Source organism: Mobula birostris, chromosome 20 (genome assembly GCF_030028105.1).
Source record: "Mobula birostris isolate sMobBir1 chromosome 20, sMobBir1.hap1, whole genome shotgun sequence".
Classification (NCBI taxonomy): domain Eukaryota; kingdom Metazoa; phylum Chordata; class Chondrichthyes; order Myliobatiformes; family Myliobatidae; genus Mobula; species Mobula birostris.
In genome coordinates, this window is record NC_092389.1 from 62536999 (window position 1) to 62556840 (window position 19842).

The 19842-nt window shown below is 44.6% G+C and overlaps 1 pseudogene; it reads left to right on the plus strand.

Annotated features, from left to right (window-relative positions):
* Positions 1 to 4573: 4573 nt before the first annotated feature.
* LOC140185309 (zinc-binding protein A33-like) lies at positions 4574 to 16571 on the plus strand (annotated as a pseudogene).
* Positions 16572 to 19842: the final 3271 nt, after the last annotated feature.

The window sequence follows — 19842 nt, forward strand, 5'->3', positions numbered from 1 at the left end:
GTGGGCAGATGCAGTTTAATGTGGATAAATGTGAGGTTATCCACTCTGGTGGTAAGAGCGGGAAGGCAGATTATTATCTAAATGGAGTCAAGTTATGAAAAGGGGAAGCACAACAAGATATAGGTGTTCTTGTACATCAGTCACTGAAAGCAAGCATGCAAGTACAGCAGGCAGTGAAGAAAGCTAATGGCATGCTGGCTTTCATAACAAGGGGAATTGAGTATAAGAGCAAAGAGGTCCTTCTGCAGCTGTACAGGGCCCTGGTGAGACCACACCTGAAGTACTGTGTGCAGTTTTGGTCTCCACATTTGAGGAAGGACAATCTTGCTATTGAGGGACTGCAGCGTAGGTTCACAAGGTTAATTCCCGGGATGGCGGGACTGTCATATGTCAAAAGATTGGAGCGACTGGGCTTGTATACTCTAGAATTTAGAAGGCTGAGAGGGGATCTTTTTGAAACATATAAGGTTATTAAGGGATTGGACACACTGCAGGCAGGAAACATGTTCCCACTGATGGCTGAGTCCAGAATCAGAGGCCACAGTTTAAGAATAAGGGGTAGGCCATTTAGAACGGAGTTGAGGAAAAACTTTTTCACCCAGAGAGTGGTGGATATATGGAATGCTCTGCCCGAGAAGGCTGTGGAGGCCAAGTCTCTGGATGCTTTCAAAAAAGGGATGGATAGAGCTCTTAAAGATAGTGGAATCAAAGGTTATGGGGATAAGGTAGGAACTGGATACTGATTGTGGATGATCCGCCATGATCACAGTGAATGGCGGTGCTTGCTCGAAGGGCTGAATGGCCTACTCCTGCACCTATTGTCTATTGTCCATTAGTCTAATGGACTATTTTCTAAATGTAAAGAAAATTCAAAAACTGAGATGCAAAGGGATTTGGGAATCCCTGTGCAGGATTCCCTGAAGGTTAATTTGCAGGAGTCAGTTGTGAGGAAGGCATATGTGTTGTCACCATTCATTTGAAGAGGACGAGACTATAAATTCAAAGGTGTAATGGTGAATCTTTATAAAGCACTGGTGAGGCCTCACTTGGAGTACTGAGGGCAGTTTTGTGTCCCTTTTCTTGGAAAGGGTGAGCTGAAACTGGAAAGGGTTCAAATGTGGTTCATGAAAATGATTCCAGGATGAAATGGCTTGTTATATGAAAATAATATTCAACGTTCGTTGGCTCTGGGCCTGAATTCACTGGAATTCAGAAGACTGAAGGGTACCCTAATTGAAACCAATTGAATCCTGAAGGACCGTGATGGAGTGAATGTGGAGAAGGTGCTTCCTCTGTTGGGGGGGGGGTCTAAGACCAGAGGACATAGCCTCAAAATAGAGGGGTGTCCTTTTGGAACGGAGATGAGGAGGAATTTCTGTAGCAGAGAGAACTGAGTCTGTGGAAATCTTTGCCCCAGGCAGCTTGGGAGGCCGAGTCATTATGTATATTAAAGACAGAGGCTGATTGATTTTTGATTGGTCAGCACATGACGGGATACGGGGTGGAAAGTGCGGCAGGAGATACTGTAGCTGCAGACAGGAAAAATGGATCAGCCATGATGAAATGGTTAAACAGACATGATAGGGAAAATGGTCTCATGGTCTAATACAACAATAAAAAGCGCCTCTGAAGGTATGTGGGGTCCTGTTGAGGGCCAACATGGAACACTGTGCACAGGTCTGGTCTCCTTCCCGGAGACAGTCTATGGGATAACGGGAATGGAGGATTTTCCCAGATTGATTTCAGGGTTGTGGTTGTGTCCTCAGAGAGATTACACTGACTGGGCCTGTCTCAAAACTAGAGAAATAAGAGGTGGTCTGACTGAGACAGACACAGTTTCACAGGGTTTTGACAGGGTGCGGGGAAATTTCCTCACTCAGATTGTGGTGAATATTTGGAATTTTCTTCACAAGTTTCCTAAATTCAAGAGCCAAATTTAGGGGCTCAGGATTATGGGGACGTTGCAGGAAAGTGGCGCTGAGGTCAAAGATCGGGTGTATTCTGAGGAAAGGGTAGGACAGGCGCAACGGGCCGAATGGCCACGCCTGCTCCTGTTTCTTATTTTCTAAAGCAGGAGTTTACCTTTGTGCCTTGTTCTCCCTTGGATTTCAGCCATTCGGATTGCACAGGGGAGCGGTGAGAGCTCCGGAGATCCATCGGCAGCCGCTGAGGGGCAGCTCCCGTCTCCCAGCAGCAGGGGACGAGTCCAGACAACAGGCTCCGATCCTCGGCGGGGAAAGGCCGGGCGCCCTCCGTGTAGCTGAAACATCTCACAGAATCTCCGCCAGTCACCTCAGCTCTGCCTTCGAAAGGATTCAGGACCCGCCGGTGTTGCAGCCGAAACCCAAGGCGCAGCTCCCAGTCTCCGGCCTCACTCGGTCCCGGTTCCAGACTCCGGCCCGCCTCCAGCGTTCAGCGTCCCGCCCACTGACACCTCTCAGCCAATGAGTGCATCCTTCTCCCAACACTGATCGCTGATTGGCTGTGAATGTATCTGAGGACGGGCTGCTGGCGGGAGACGGAGATGTCAGTCACAGTTTGTTCACAGAATCAAAGCAAGTTCCCCGAAATTCAAATTTAAAAGTAAATTTTATCATCAGAGTTTAGATAAGTCACCACATACAACTCCGAGAAGCATCTCCCTGCGGACATACTTAGAAAAAGTAGAGAATAGTAACCATAACAGAAGCAGACAGTGAAAGATCAACCAGAGTGCTGAAGGTAACAAACGGTACAAATGCAAATATGGAGAAATAGCGATAAATAACAAGAGATGAAATAACCGCAGCGGCTGCCGATGGATCTGTGGAGCTCTCACCGCTCCCCTGTGCAATCCGACAGGCTGAAAGCCAAGGGAGAACAAGGCGCAAAGGTAAATTCGTGCTTTAGAAAATAAGAAACAGGAGTAGACGTTGCCGTTCGGCCCCTTGCGCTGTGCTGCCCCTCAATTAGAAATGGCTGATCTTTGACCTTTCCTTCAAAGTTCACATCCATCATCGCCGAGCCCCTAAATATGTCTTCTACTTTAGAAAACTCGTGGAGTTTTATAGAGTTGACGTGGATAGGCTTTTTCCATTGGGAATAGGGGAGATTCAAACGAGGATATGAGTTGAGAGTTAAAGGGCAAAAGTTAAAGACGGAACTTCTTTACTCAGAGAGTGGTAGCTGTGTGGAACGAGCTTCCAGCAGAGGTGGTTAAGGCAAGTTCGATGTTGTCGTTTAAAGTTAAATTGGATAGATATATGGACAGGAAATGAATGGAGGGTTATGGGCTGAGTGCAGGTCTGTGGGACTAGGTGAGAGTAAGAGTTCGGCACGGACTAGAAGGGCCGAGATGGCCTGTTTCCGTGCTGTAATTGTTATATGGTTATATGGTTATACGGAGAAAACTCCAAATATTCAGCGCACTGTGGATAGGGAAATTTATCCTCATCTCATTCCTGCTGAGGTGACCTCGGATTTTGAGTCTGTGATACCTGTTTCTACTGCCCAGCCAGGAGAAACATCATTCCTGTCCATATCCTGTAAATCCCCTGTGAGACTTCGTCTGTCACAATCAGGAAGCTTCTCCATGTGAACCTTTTGATAATGAAGTTGGTTACAGTTCTTTCAGACCAGCAGCTTTGACCAGAAGAACATCAGACAGTGGTCAGCACGGAATGTCCTGCAGTTACTGCAGGAGAAGGACTGGATGGACACAGTGGAGTGGTTCTCTGAGTAGACAGCCCAGACCATCTGGTAAAATGCCTCCTCACCATATCTCACCAACAGGCACCAAGACCTTACCTGCCTGGCGGCGAGAGGGGCCTCCCAGTCTGATCCTTGCTGCATGCCCGGAGATCACTCCCACAGCGCGCTGCCCCGAGATTACTGCAGTGGAGACGAGACGGTCACTCACCTCTTTGCGGACTGTGGAATGGTGAAGATATGTGGAGAAAAATGCAAGGGCCTGTGTCACAGCAGCTGCGTGACAGAAGGGTCACTGATCTTCGGGCTGTTCCCAGGACGCACAGGAAAACGGACAGCAAGTGCTGCTGGAAGATCATCAACTTGGAGAAAGACGCCCGAAACTTGTTGGTCTGCCATGACATCGAGATGTCCGGAGAGCAGGGGTTCAGAACCTGGGGTCCAAGGTTAATGGAATTGGTCTTTCGTATAAAAGGTTTGGGAATCCCTGTCGTGGAGGAATGCTGCCGACTGGCACATTCCAGGCTGCAGGGACACCATTGAAACTATAGAGATCCTCTAGTACTGGACCGGGAGGGGCCGGGTTGGCTGAGGAAGCCTCTCAGTTATTGTAGGAGTGGAACATCCCCAGGGTGCGGGGGGCACATGCGCGACAACAGTCCTATCGGTTTTACCGAATGTAAAACACTAAACACGGCATAGACGACAAATGTAAATTCTTTGGGGAAAGGCATTGCACGTTTTATCATTCTGATTATTTTATATAAAGCTTACTTTGATAGTAAGCTTTATATAAAATAATGTAGCGGACAATCGCCGTACTGCAGGGTATCAGCAGCTCCCCGAAAGTGAAAGCATTCTGAATCAGGAAGTGCCGCGAGTTAACATGGCTTCGAAAGGACCGGTCGAGAGTTTAACCGAGGAGGTAATTTGTCCTGTATGTCTGGATTTCTTCATCGATCCAGTTATGCTGGAGTGCGGGCATAACTTCTGTCGCTGTTGTATCACACAGTATTGGGAAGGGGAGGAGAGAAACTCCTGCCCGGAATGTAGAGAGGTGTTTGCTGATCGCACCCTCAGGGTGAATCGGGCCTTAGCAAATCTGGCTGAAAAAGCTCGAAATATAAACCTGAATCGGAAAGGGACGGAATGCGAGGAACATGAGGAAGAACTGAAGCTGTTTTGTGAAACGGACAAGACACTGATCTGTCTGATCTGTGCAGTGGCGGAGGAACACAGAGAGCACCGCTTCAAGCCGATTAAAGAAGCTGGTAAAATCTACATGGTAAAAACTAACGTTAATACTTAACACATTTCCTTTCTCCTACATGCCATCACACGAGCCTCCGTAACCAACATATCATTCTCTGCAACTTCCGCCATCTCCAACGGGATTCCTGCATCTATCCGTCCCACAGCCCATCCCACACCCCACAACTCTCCGCTCTCTGTAGGAATCGCTCACCGGACTGTATCGCCCTTGTCCACTCGCTCCTCCCCACTGATCTCCCTCCTGGCTCTGACACCTGGAAGCGGGACAAGTGGTACACCTGACTCCTAACCTCCTCACTCGTCACCATTCAGGGCCCCAAACAGCCCCAATTCCTCCCGTTTCTTCCATGGTCGATTGTCCTCTCGTATCAGATTCCTTCTTCTTCAGCTCTTTTCCTCTTCCGCCTGTCCGCTCTCAGCTTCTCATTTCATCACACTCACCCACGTCCCCCCTCACGTTGGCTCACCCGTCACCTGACAGCTGGTTCTCATCCCAAACCTTTTCATTCTGGCTTCTGCCCCATTCTTTCCCAGTCCTAATGAAGGGTCTCATCCCGAAACGTCGAGTGCTTATTTCCCCTCGTCGATGCTACCTGACTCACTGAGTTCCTCCGGCATTTTGTGTGTGATGATCGGGTTTGATCACCTGTTTCTTATGATCCATCTTTGTTTCGATTTCCTTCGCTCTCTGACTTCCAGGATCAGCTTAAATCTTCCTTAGACTCTCTCACAAAAAAGAAATCAGACTTCCAGGAAAAGGAGCAGCAACAGAAAGAGAAGATTTCCGGAGTTCGGGTGAGGGTTCCTGAGCGGAATTTCTGATATTACTGTATAGTTTTGCTCCCTTTAATGCAGAATAGCCGAGTATCGCAGCTCCAGTGACCTGGGTTCGATCCTGACCTCTGGTGCTGTCTGTGTGGAGTTTGCATGTTCTCCCTGTGACCATGACAGTTTCAGACACATTCCACGGACATGCTGCATGAATGGTTAAATACAATTAACCCTGTGAAGGTGGGGGAGGGTGTATGTGAATCAGGTGGGAGTTAATGGGTCAATGGGTAGAATTGGTTTCAGGAAAACGTAAGTGAATGGGGTTGATGGGAATTTTTCAGAGCTAGCATGGACATTATGGACCGAATGGTCTCCTTAATGTCATAAGGAAATACACATAACAATACAGTAATTTCATCTTCACCTTTCATTCGACAGGAACAGTCACACAGTGTTCAGTCCCACATCACATCCCAGTTTGCTGAACTGCGCCAGATTATCACTGAAAAAGAGCACAGTTTACTCAGGGATCTCAAGGAAGAAGAGAAGAGGATTCTCAATCCAATGGAGAAAAACCTTCGTGAGATTCAGGAGCATATAAGGCTTATTCAGGAGGAAATCACTACGTTAAAGGAACAGATGGATCAAAAAGACAGTGTGATATTTCTCAAGGTGAGAGATTTTATTTCAATTTGTTTCTGTCAAAGGGCACTAAATGAACAGTGGTATATTTGAAATAAACACAGCACAGCGGCCAATTCTAACAAACCAATTGCCGCTGCTGGTGACGTCACACAGATTGTTATGATTGTATGACGAGCCCTCCAGTCACTCCAATAACAACCTTCTAAAATGTCGAAGACAGGTATTCAATCCTTTATCTGCAAGATACGATCATGAGGCAATGAAACTTCAGTGTAATTAATCGTAAATTAATCAGCAGAGAAGCGGTCAACAAACGACAAGATACCTTAGGTCCTGAGCTCAAAACTGCCCAGAACAAAGCACGAATACGTATCTTATTCCCTTCGCTATTACCAGGTCGCCACACACGTGACTAGTTACTGTAACAATCACATACCACAGAAAACAATGCAGACAGGGCCATGAAAGACAGAAAACAGATGCGTCACAGCATTAATAAACGGCAGTAAACCGTTTTTCACCAGACAATTGATGCAGCTATTCAGGGTTGTTGTTGTCCCAAAACTGGACTTCCACAACTTCTGTACATTCCAGGACAGAATGGAAACTTCTCTGAAATAATTTATTCTGATCATAACACAAAGCTCCTGATTGTGTCCTTACTTATCACATTAAATATCTCCTAAATCTCCCATTAACACCCAGTTCCAGTCACAGGTTGTGAGTGTGTTTGGTGCGGTGGGTGTGAGGGTCTCTCTGTCAATCCGTGAAAACACAGAATGTGACCCACACATCAGACTTATCCTCTGTATCCGGTTTCCGTCAGGTTAGGCAAACTTTCAATGTTTCTTTATTTTTTCAATTAAGTTTCACATTAGAAACGTAGAAATATAAACATTGAAAACCTACAGCACAATACAAGCCCTTCAGTCCAACATGTCCTTACTTTAGGAATTACCTAGGGTTACCCATAGCCTTCATCTTTCCGAGCTCCATGTGCCTATCCAGGAGTCTCTTAAAAGACCCCATCGTACTGGCATCCACTACCATTGTTGGCAGCCCATTCCACACATTCAGCACTCTCTGCGTAAAAATATTACCCCTGACATCTCCTCTGTACATATTTCCAAGCACCTTAAAACTGTGTGCTCTCTTGCTAGCCATTTCAGCCCTGGGAAAAAGCCTCTGACTCTGATCAATGCCTCTCATCATCTTATACAGCTCTATCAGGTCACCTCTCATCCTCCGTCGCTCCAAAGAGAAAAGGCCGAGTTCACTCAACCCATTCTCATAAGGCATGCTCCCCAATCCAGGCAACATCTTTGTAAATCTCCTCTGCACCCCTTCTATGGTTTCCACATCCTTTCTGTAGTGAGGCGACCAGAACTGAGCACAGCACTCCAAGTGGGGTCTGAACAGGCTCTTACATAGCTGTGAGATTACCTCTCGGCTCCTAAACTCAGTCCCGTGGTTGCTGAAGGTCAATGCACCGAACCCCTTCTTAACCACAGAGTCAACTGTGTAGCAGATTTGAGTGTCCTTTGGACTCGGACCCCAAAATCCCTCTGATCCTCCACACTGCCAAGAGTTTTACCATTAATACCAAAGTCTGCCATCATATTTCACCATTATCTGGTTTGAACTCCAAACTGCCACTTCTCAGCCCAGATTTGCATCCTATCACTGTCACGCTGTAAACTCTGACAGACCTCCACACTATCCACAACACCCCCAAGTTGTGTCATCAGCAAATTTACTAACCCATCCCTCCATTTCCTCATCCAGGTCACTTATAAAAATCACAAGAGAAGGGGTCCCAGAACAGATTTCTGAGGCACACCACTGGTCACCGACCTCCATGCAGAATATGACGTGTCTACAACCACTCTTTGCCTTCTGTGGGCAAGCCAATTCTGGTTGCACAAATCAATGTCCCATTGGATCCCTTGCTGAAATCCATTTACACTACATCTACTGTTCTACCTTCATCAATATGTTTTGTCACATCCTCAAAAAATTCAATCAGTGTCGTAAGGCACGAACTGCCTTTGACAAATCCTGCCTCTCAGGATCTTCTCCATCAAATTACCAACCACTGAAGTTGACTCACTGGTCTATAATTTTCTGGGCTATCTCTACTCCTTTTCTTGAATAAGGGAACAACATCTGCAACCCTCCAATCTTCTGGAACCTCTCCCGTCTCCATTGATGATGCAAAGATCATCGCCAGAGGCTCAGCAATCTCCTCCCTCACCTCCCACAGTGGCCGGGGGTACATCTCATCCGGTCTCCATCATAAACAGGCCATTCGGTCCATCATCCTCTAACAATTTCCCTGCTTCAGAATTCTCTTCCCACACCCAGCAACAGTGCCCTGAACTCCATGGTCCCTCACGTGTTTATCCAGTTTTCCCCATTACATTCAATCTCTCCTCTTCCGCTACAACCACTCCTGTGGTAGCGAATTCCTCTTCACTGAATTTCATATGGGATTTATTAAAATCCATTTGGAGTTTCCCCTCCCACAATTCTTCCCATAAATAGAGGTACATCCAAACCCCGCACATAATTAAATCCATCACTGATCTTAAATTCCTACATCTTATCACCCTAATGTCATATCCAGATGAAAACGCACAACCTGTCCTGTCTTCCCCGTAAATTTCATCCTCTCAGTAATGGTCTGACATTCAGAGACTTTCCCTGTAATTTAATCCGTGGTTCTGTATTGGTTGTGTTTCTGAGTTACCGTGAGAGTGGGAATTTTCAACACCTTTGAATGATTTGGATGAAATTCAGGATGTCGACAGTAAGTCCAAGTCTAATCAGATTTATGTCTGATTTATTTCAGGAGGAAGCTCGTCGGAACAGGAGGTAGGACATACTCTTCATTGAAAACCTGTATAGTTCAAACTTGCAGTTTATAACAAGCAGTTTAATATTTACAGGATTAATGACGATGTCCAGGAATTGTCAGTGACAGATGAGGCCCAGCTGTTTGAAAAATTCCATCACCCCTATTTGTTGAACACAGTGCTGAGAGAAACACTTGATGCCGTTAATCGAGGTAAAACTTATAAAGATTCATTTCTCCTTGTTCAGTTAAGTTCCAATTTGAAGCGAGAATTGTCTGTAATTTGGTTGTGTGTGTGTGTGGGGGGGGGGGTTTGGGAACGAGTGAAGCGATAGGACTGATACTAAAAATGCAAAGGTATCATGCAGTCAGACTGTCAGATAGGGCGGACAGATGCAAGGACAAAATTGCAGCCAGCAGGGTGAGTATCAGTGCATTAGGGATGCAGAATAAAAAGGGTAGCAGATATAGTACACAACGTGTTATATCTCAATGCATGGAGTGTGAGAAATAAGGTGGATGATCTTGTTGCTCGATTACAGATTATCAGATATGATGTTTTGGCCATCACTGAATCATGGCTGAAGGATGGTTGTAGTTGGGAGCTGAATGTCCAAGGTTACACAATGTATCGGTGTTATTGGAAGGTAGACATGGGTGGTTGGTGTGGTTCTGCTGGTAAATCAGTAGAAAGAAGTGAGATAGGATAGGAAGATATTGAATCCTCGTGGGTTGAGTTTTTTATTTCAGCAAGCAGGTCAATTGGGAAAATCAGGTTGGTAATGGATCTCAAGAGAGTGAATTTGTTGAATGCTGTGTGATGTTTTATCGAGCAGTTTGTCCATGAGACTCAAACAACAGGCATTCTGCAGATGCTGGAAATTCAAGCAACACACATCAAAGCTGCTGGTGAACGCAGCAAGCCAGGCAGCATCTCTAGGAAGAGGTGCAGTCGACGTTTCAGGCCAAGACCCTTCGTCAGGACTAGTCGACTGCACCTCTTCCTAGAGATGCTGCCTGGCCTGCTGCATTCACCAGCAACTTTGATGTGTGTCCATGAGACTACTCGGGGAACAGCTCTACTGGATTGGGTGTTATGTATTGAACCAGAGGTGATTAGGTAAAAGAACCCTTAGGAGAGAATTCTCACAACATAACTGAGTCCAACCTGAAATTTGATAAGCAGAAAGTAACGTCTGACGTTGTAGTATTTCAGAGGATGAAATAAATTATAGTGGTCCGAGAAAGGAGTTGGCCAAAGTAAATTTGTCAGAAATGGTGTCAGTTTCTGGGAAAATGAGGAAGGTGAAGGATAGATGTATTCCAAAAATAAATAAATACTCAAATGGCAAAATGGCTGACAAGGGAAGACAAGCTAATGTAAATGCAAAAGAGTGGCCATACAACAAAGTAAAAATTAATAGGAGCCAGAGAATTGGGAAGCATTTAAATACCTACAGAGAGGAACTGAAAGAATGATTGGGAGGGGAAAAATGAAATATTAAATTGAATTGACTATTACTTACATCCTTCATATACACGAACAGTAAAATTCTTTACATTATGTCTCCGTCTAAATGTGCCATTTACAGTATCCGTGCTGGGTTGAGCGTTGAGCTAGCAACTCGGCCTCATGAAAATAAGAAAGCCTGCTTAAAAAACGCCATCATGACGGCGTCCCAATGACTCCACTCGGAGTTAAGGGCTTTCTTCTTCTTCTCTTACTGATAAACTATATGTATAACATGCTTGTCAATCTAACGTAGAAATACAGTTGTCTCAGCATGAGTTAAGCAGTCTGATGGCCTGGTGGAAGAAGCTGTCCCGGAGCCTGTTGATCCTGGCTTTTATGCTGCAGTACCGTTTCCCGGATGGTAGCAGCTGGAACAGTTTGTGGTTGGAGTGAATGGAGTCTCCAATAATCCTTCAGTCCCTTTTTACATACTTCTCTGTGCAAAACAAGTTAGCAAACAATATCAAACTGTTTTTGTTTTTTTTAACTATCGGAAAAAATAGAGATGACAGTGGATATAGGGCTGCTAGAAAATAAGGCCAAATATATAGCAACGGGGCACAAAGAGATGGCAGATGAACTAAAAGAGTATTTTGCATCAGTCTTCACTGTGAAAGACACTGTGCCAGATGCTGAAGGGTGCGAGGGAAGAGAAGTGAGTGCAGTTACTGTTAGAAGGGAGAAGGTGTTCAAAAGAGCTGAAAGACCTAAAGGGACATAAGTCACCCGGACCAGATGAACTGCACCCTAGTGCTCTGAAAGAGGTAGTGGTAAACATTGTGGAGGTATTTGAAATGATCTTTCAAAAATCATTGGACTCTGGTATGGTGCAAGAGGACTGGAAAACTGTAAATGTCACTCAACTCTATAAGTAAGGAGGAACGCAACAGAAAGGAAATTATAGACCAGTTAGCCTCACCTCTGTGGTTGGGAAGACATTAGTGTCAATTGTTAAGTATGAGGTTATGGAATACTAGGTGACACTGAACAAGATAGGACAAGTCAGCATGGCTTCCTTTAGGGAATATTTTGCCTGGCAAACCTGTGGGAATTCTTTGAGGAGATTACACGTAGGGTAGATAAAGGGGTTGTAGTGCATGTTGTATATTTGGACTTTCAGAAGCCTTTGACAAGGTTGAACACATGAGGCTGCTTACCAAGTTAAGAGCCCACGGTGTTCCAGAAATGTTATTGGTATGGGTAGAGCATTGGCTGGTTGGTAGGATATACAATGCTGGAAAATTCATGGTCATGTACTTTGGTAGTAGACATAATATTCAGATTATTTTAAATGGGGAGAAAATCCAAAAATCTGAGATGCAAATGGACCTGGGAGTCCTTCTGCAGAACACCCTAAAGGTTAACTTGCAGGTAGAGTCAGTTGTGGGGAATGTAAATGCAATGTTAGCATTCAGTTCATGGGGTTTAGTATACAGGAGCAGGGATGTGATGCTGAGGGTTTATAAGGCAATGGTGAGACATTACCTTGAGTATTGTGAACAGTTTTGGGCTCCTCATCTAAGAAAAGATGTGCTGGTATCGTTGAGTGTTCAGAGGAGGTTCACAAGGATGATTCTGGGAATGAAAGGGTTATCAGACGTGAAACATTTGATAGCTCAGTGCCTGTACTCACTGGAATTTAGAAAGATGATGGGGGAATCTGATTGAAACCTTTCGAATGTTGAAGGGCCAAGACAGAGAAAATGTGGAAAGGATGTTTCCCATGGTGGGAGAGTCTCGGACAAGAGGGCAGAGCCTCATGATAGAGGGGCATCTATTTAGAAACAGAGTTTGAACACAGTATCAAAGGTTGTGGGGAGAAGGCCAGTGAGTGGGGTTGAGGAGAAAAAAAGGATCAGCCGTGATTGCATGGTGGAGCAGACTCGATGGGCCAAATGGCCTAATTCTGCTCCTATATCTTATGGTCTTATGGTTATCAGACCACTACATTGAAGCATTGTGAGAATGAGCCCAGACACACCAACCAGCATTGCCATCTTTCAACATTTCATCTCAGGAGAAGCACACACAGCATAACCGGCCTGGCAAAACTCCCCCACACACATACACAAGAGGAATTGGCAGATTGTAGTCAGAGTCTCAGCAATGTACGTTGTTATTTCCCTCAGTAACCTGGAAACTCTTCAGACACGGTAATTTACTTAGTTAAACAACTCACACTTGTCACACATTGTCAGCACACACCAGACATGTGATGACACACTGTGACATGCAAATATGTCAATGTGCACACTCTCCCTCAATGTGTACACACAAACACACTGATATTTACCACAATCAACACACACACACACACACACACAGATAATATCAGAGTGTGACACACGGTCAAAGAGACAGGCACAAATTCCCATTTAGGAATGAAATCTGTGCTCCTTACCCAGTCTTTCTGAGGCATTGAGCTGCCCTCTGATGTGAGGTCACATCAACAGTTCACAGACAGACTCCAGGGTGAGATTCCTCAGGAGGATGATCTGGGAGGGTTTGACAGATGTTGAACCCACGACCCACTTCATGCATCTGCAAGACTAAGATCTTCTTGAGCATGTCCCGTTTGTGTGTGTTTGCCCATATCCCTCTAACCATTTCCTATCTATGTACCTGTCCAAGTTTTTTTCACGCAGAGAGTGGTGAGTGCGCGGAATGGGCTGCCGGCAGTGATGGTGCAGGCAGAAACGACAGGGTCTTTTAAGAGACTCCTGAATGGCTACATGGAGATAAGAAAAATAGAGGGCCATGGGTAAAGCCTAGGTAGTTCTAAAGTAGGAACATGTTCAGCACCAGCTTTGTGGGCCGAAGGGCCTGTATTGTGTTCTATGTTTTCTATGTTTCTATATTTCTTCATATTCGGGGAAGCAGAAATGCAGACAATACCCCCAGTGTGGTCTGTCATCAACATCAAAGACCTTGCTTAAGTTCCTGTGGACAGTGTCGAATAGGCTGATGAATACAGGACTGAAGGTGTTATATTTGAATGCTCCAGTATACGGAATAAGGTAGATGATGTTGTAGCACAGGTAGAGATTGGCAGGTATAACGTTGTTGACGTCACTGAGTTGTGGCTGAAAGGAGATGCTGGTTGAAGTCCAACATCCAAGGATACACCTTGTGTTCAAAGGACAGGCAGGTAGGCAGAGGGGATGGGGAGGGTCTGTTGTAAAAAATGAAATGAAATCCTTAGAGAGAGGTGACATAGGATTGGAAGATGTTGAGTCATTGTGGGTGGAGTTAAAAAACTGTAACGGTAAGAAGACCCTGATGGTAATTATACACAGGCCTCCAAATAGTAGCCAGGGTCGAAATGGGATACAAATCACACCAGGAGATGGAAAAAAGGGCAAGGTGACGGTCAGAATGGGGGGTTTCAACATGCAGGTAGATTGGGAAAATCATGTTGGTGCTAAATTCCAGGAGAGGAAATTTGTAGAATGCCTCCAAGATGGCTTTTTAGAACAAATTGTGGCTGAGCACAATGGGAGAAAAGCAATTTCTCCCATTGGAGTAGGATTTGTATAATGAACCAGATATGATTTGGGAGCTTAAGGTAAAAGAATTGTTAGGAAGCAGTGATCATAAAATGATAGAATTCAAGCCAAAGTTTGACAGGGAGATAAAGTCAGATGTATCAGGAGATGTAAAGGGAGATGAGTCAGAGAGGAGTAAAGTTAGTTGCAGAGGCTTGAGGGAGTTGCTGGGCAAAGTAGATTGGAAGGGGACACAAGCAGTGATAATTGCAGAACAACAAAGACTGGAGTTGACGGTTTGGGATGAAACCCTGCATCAGAACTCGTGTTGCTTAAGGGTCCCTGCAAATACTTCCCCTGTCCGAATGAGGGGCTGCGGGTGATGGGGTTGTGGGAAAGGGGACAGAGGGATCCTCATCTCCATCTTTGTCCTCCTCCTGCTTCACGTTACGTCTACACACACAGTTCACCCACAGGCTTTGCATTCCTCCCTCACCTGGTTCTGGTTCAATCTGCCGTTTATCTCTCCCCTGCTGGTTCCTGTTATCACTCCCTTTACTGTCTCGAACATTCAGCCTGCCCCACTTCACACTCACAAATGAATGTTAACATTGAATGAAGGGCCTGTTCCTGTGCTGTACTGTTCTATGTTCTCTGTTCCCTGTTCAGAAGAATGAGACGAGATCTCAGGGACACACAAAATTATTTCAGGTCTCAACAGCCAGGATACAAGGAGGATGTTTCCCTGTCTGAGGAGTCAAGGGTCAGGGGTCACTGTCTGTTTGGAATTCTCAGCACCCGTCGGGGGAAGGGATCTGGGGGTTCTTATCCATTCAGTTCACAGAGCCATCGCCGTACAGCATAGAAATGTGCCCTTCGACCCATCACCTCTGTGCTGACCTACTTACCCATCTACATTCATCCCATTGGCCAGTATTAGGTCAGTCTCCTTCTGTGCCTTGCCTATTGAAGTGTCTGTCCAAGTGTCTCTTAAACACAGGGGACATGAGGCCTGTAACCTGCAGAGGTCAGTGCTGGGGCCGGGGTTGTTTGTCATTTCTATTAATGATTTGGATGATAATGTCGGTGACATAGTTAGGTTTGTTAATGACAGTAAAATTCATGGTACAGTGGACAGGGAAGAGGGTTATCTCTGTTTACACCGGGCCCTTGATCAACTGTAGAGATGGGTACAGGGAAAAAGTTTTAAAATTCATCTTGGCAGGGACGTGGATAAGAAAAGGTGAAAGGAATAATGGGCAAATGGGACTAGCTCACTAGAGCAAGTTGGTCAGCACAAACGAATTGGGCCGATGGGCCTCCGTGACCTCCAGTTTAAATCTATTCACCCACCCCTTTCCCGCACTCGTTTCTGCTGTCTATTTATTTCTATACTTGAGGGAAGATGTCGACCTGAACCGTAGACTGTCCATCTCTCTCCACACACGCTGCCTGACCCGCTCGGTTCCTCCTGCATTTTGTGTCTGTTTGATCGGGAAATCTCCGCTCTCCGTCCAGCGGAAAACCCTTGGGGAGACATTCGTTGTCCAACCGCTTTCGTTGGGTTAAACCTCGGGAAAAGTTCGTGTCGGCCACCAGACCACGCCTGAGGCCTAGCAGCCTTTCCCCCCCGATCCCCGGGGACTCTCTAATTCTCTGCTTCTCCCCCCAGTCTCTGTCACCTTGGATGTGGAAACGGCGAATCCGTGGCTCGAGGTGTCTGAGGATCGGAAGAGTGTGAGACGGACCCGGACCTGGAGGAATCTCCCTGACACCGGGAAGAGATTCACAAACAGGGCTTGTGTGCTGGGATCGGAGGGATTCACATCGGGGAGACATTACTGGGAGGTGGAGGTGACGGGGAATCGGTTCTGGTGTCTGGGAGTCGCCGCAGAGTCCGTGGAGAGGGAGGGAGAGGTCGGACTGAGTCCGGAGACCCGATGCTGGGTGATCGGGGGGTTGGTGACGTGTTACATCGGTATTGTGACGTGTTCATCTCCCCTGAGTCCCGTCTCCCTGCCGATCCCATCCCCGGGAGGGTGGGAGTTTATCTCAGTTACCAGTCCGGGACAGTTTCATTTTACAACGCGGAGACCAAGTCCCATCTCCACACCTTCACTGGGAATAAATTCACGGGGAAACTTTATCCTTTCTTCTGGCCTCGGGATGGAAACCAGTGGCTGAGAATCTGCTCAGGTTCCGCTCCGGGTCTGTAAACGGGTCGGGTCCCGGGACCGGCGTCAGGAGTAAAGTCACTGTAAATATAAATCTGCGGAGAGTAAAATAAACACGAGATGAGAATTATCGATCCGTTAATTTTAACTCATTCACCGCATCCGACATCGGAACAGAAACACCGCGGATTCAGCAGCAGCCGCGGGGCGGCGGGTCCTGAGCTCCCCCGGGTCCTAAAGTCCACCCGCACTGAGAGAGGTTAAATGTGACCAGGGGGGCGGTGCTGACTGGAAAAGACAGTGAAGATTGATACAATGTGTTCATTAAGTTCATCTGACATTTCTTTGTCCCCATCACTACCTCACCAGCATCATTTTCCAATCCAATATCAACTCTCATCTCCCTTTCACTCTTCATGTAACTGAAAATGAACTTTTAGCATACTGCTTTATGTTATTGTCTAGTTTGCTTCATATTTCATCTTTAACATTCTTATGGCTTTTTTTTTGTTGCCTTTTGTTGGATTTTAAGAGCATCCCAATAATCCAACATCCCACTCACCTTTGCTCCCTGATATGCCATTTCCTTAGGTAACACACAGTCCTTAACTTCCCCTGTCAGCCATGGATTCCTGCCGCTGCCATCTGAGAAATTCTTCTGTCGGACATGTCTCTCCTGCGCCTTGTAATCTATTCCCAGATACGTCAGCCACCTCTGTTCAGCCATCGTCCCCACAGTATCCTCCTCCAATTCACCTGGGCAAGCTCCTCTCTCATGCCTCTGTAATTCCCTTTATTCCATTGCGAGACTGATACATGTGACTTAGGCTTCTCCCTATGAAAATGCAGTATGAATTCAATTATATTATGATCACTGCCTCTAACGGGTTCCTTTACTTTCAGCTCCTGGAGATGATCAGGGTTATTACACAACACCCAATCTTAGATGGTCTTTCCCCCAAGTAGGCCCAAACACAAGCTGCTTTACAAAGCCGTCTCGTAGGTATTCAACAAACGCCCTATCGTGATCTAACAACAACCTGATTTTCCCAACCCTTTGCATATTGATGTCCCCGATATAATTGTGATGCTACCGTTATTATAGGCCTTTGCCGGTTCAATACTGCGAATTAATTTAAAGCTAGTCCCTTAACTTAATAAAGTTTTTATCTGAAAACAACCAACCCCACCAAAGATTGTACTGAAGACTGCATTTGATTTTTTTCAGCCATAGCTGCTTCACACTGAAATAGTATGTGTTTACCAGTTTCATAATGACAAAATGTACACGACACAGAATGATGCTTTCCAATTAGATACAAGGCATAATTAAACATCGTGTGGGCATTTCTAAGTCGTGTCAATATCATTTCTTCCATTCTTATTTTTAGCCCTTCTTCCATAAATCCGACTGGTTTATGTATTCCGTGAAGGTCCCTGTCCTGTATCTTACAACTCTTGCCATAAGGCCCTAACTCTTAACACTACCAACCCCTAAGCTAAGATTTGCTAAGTGGAAAGTCTATATCCACAGTTGAACTTTTAACAGGTTGTGTTGCTAAACAGTCAGCCCCATCATTTCCCTCACCAGTGCGATGTGCAGGGCCCATAAGGTGCAGACATATAAACCAAATTTGTATATGAAATACTTGATGACGAGGTCCCAACAGTCAATCTGACCTACTGCTAGAATGACCTGTTTTAAGGCTCATCAAACCCTTTTCTTGCTTTTTAAATCTTTTTATTAATTATTATTGAAAATCAACAACAGAGAAAAATACATCAAAATAATCAAGATAACATATCCATATGTAGAGTAAAAGTTAAATTATCAACCAGGCTAAACAGAAAAGCAATACTAATCAAAAAACAAAGTATTAAATCTTTTTTTATGGAAAAAAGGAAAGAAGGAATAAAAAGGAACCCCTACTAACTAAAACAGAGAAAACCCCTAATAACTAAAAAAAAGGAAAAAGCCAATTTGGAGCACAACCCCGGAGCTTTGCGCCATACAAGCTTCCATAAAAAAAGACATCAAACCACCAACCAAATTCATATAACCAAGCATCAGAAAGGGACTATCTTAATTAACTCAAGTCAAATGACAATAACGGGCAAAAGAGCCACACCTTTTCTCAAAGTCAAATTTAGGATCAAAAGTTCCACTTCTAATCTTTTCCAAACTAAGACATAAAATCACCTGAAAGAACCATTGTATCAAAGTGGGAGCAGAGGCATCATTCCATTTTAATAAAATAGCCCTTCTAGCCAATAATGTGACAAATAGAATTACATACTGGTCAGATATAGAAATACCGTGAATATGTTGAGGAATTATACCAAACAAAACTGTCAATTTATTAGGTTGTAAATTGATTCTTAAAGCTTTAGAGATTATAGAAAAAATGGATTTCCAAAATTGTTTCAATACAGAACACGACCAAAACATATGTGTCAATGTAGCTATCTCAGTTTTGCATCTATCACACTGATTATTTACATTAGGAAAAATTTTAGACAATCTCTCCTTCGTCAAATAATAACAATGTACACTTTTAAATTGAATTAGATAATGACTGGCACAAAATTCACAACCAATCCTCTGATATCAAGGTCATATTAAGCTCTCTTTCCCAATCTTGCTTGATGTTAAGGAAAGGAGAATTGTCCTGTTGTAACAGTAAATTATAAATTTTCCCAATAAAGCCTTTCACTAAAGGGTTCATTTTTAAAATAATGTCAGAATCTTGTATATATGGAAAATTACTTAAATATACTTGTAAAAAATGTCTGACCTGAAGATATTGCAAAAACCATCAAACCCGAAAAGGATTCTGAACAAATTACAAGTTTGTAAGGACCAATTTCCTCCACCCACTGTAATGATGACAAAGAATTCTGCTTCATATACCCATAAATGGCTGGTAAGTGATTTCTTTATCATTACCTGCAATTCAGACACACAGAAAAAAGAAAACAGCCACACTAACATTCCCAGTTAAATTATGTTTCAATCCATCTGTAAAAATAGTTACTGTATGATAGTAACTGTCATTAATAAACTCATGAACCAACAGACTCTCAGGCAGAACAGAATCCACTTGTGTAACCTAAAATTAACTACAGTCATTGAAAAAAAAACACAAAATGGGGTTAAGGAGAAAGCTACAGTGGGACATATTGTATCATCCAATAGTCATAGTCATAATCATACTTTATTGATCAGGAGGGAAATTGGTTTTCGTTACAGTTGCACCATACATAATAAATATTAATAAAACCATAAATAGTTAAATAGTAATATGTAAATTATGCCAGTAAACTATGAAGTAAGTCCAGGACCAGCCTATAGGCTCAGGGTGTCTGACCCTCCGGGGAGGAGTTGTAAAGTTTGATGGCCACAGGCAGGAATGACTTCCTATGACGCTCTGTGTTACATCT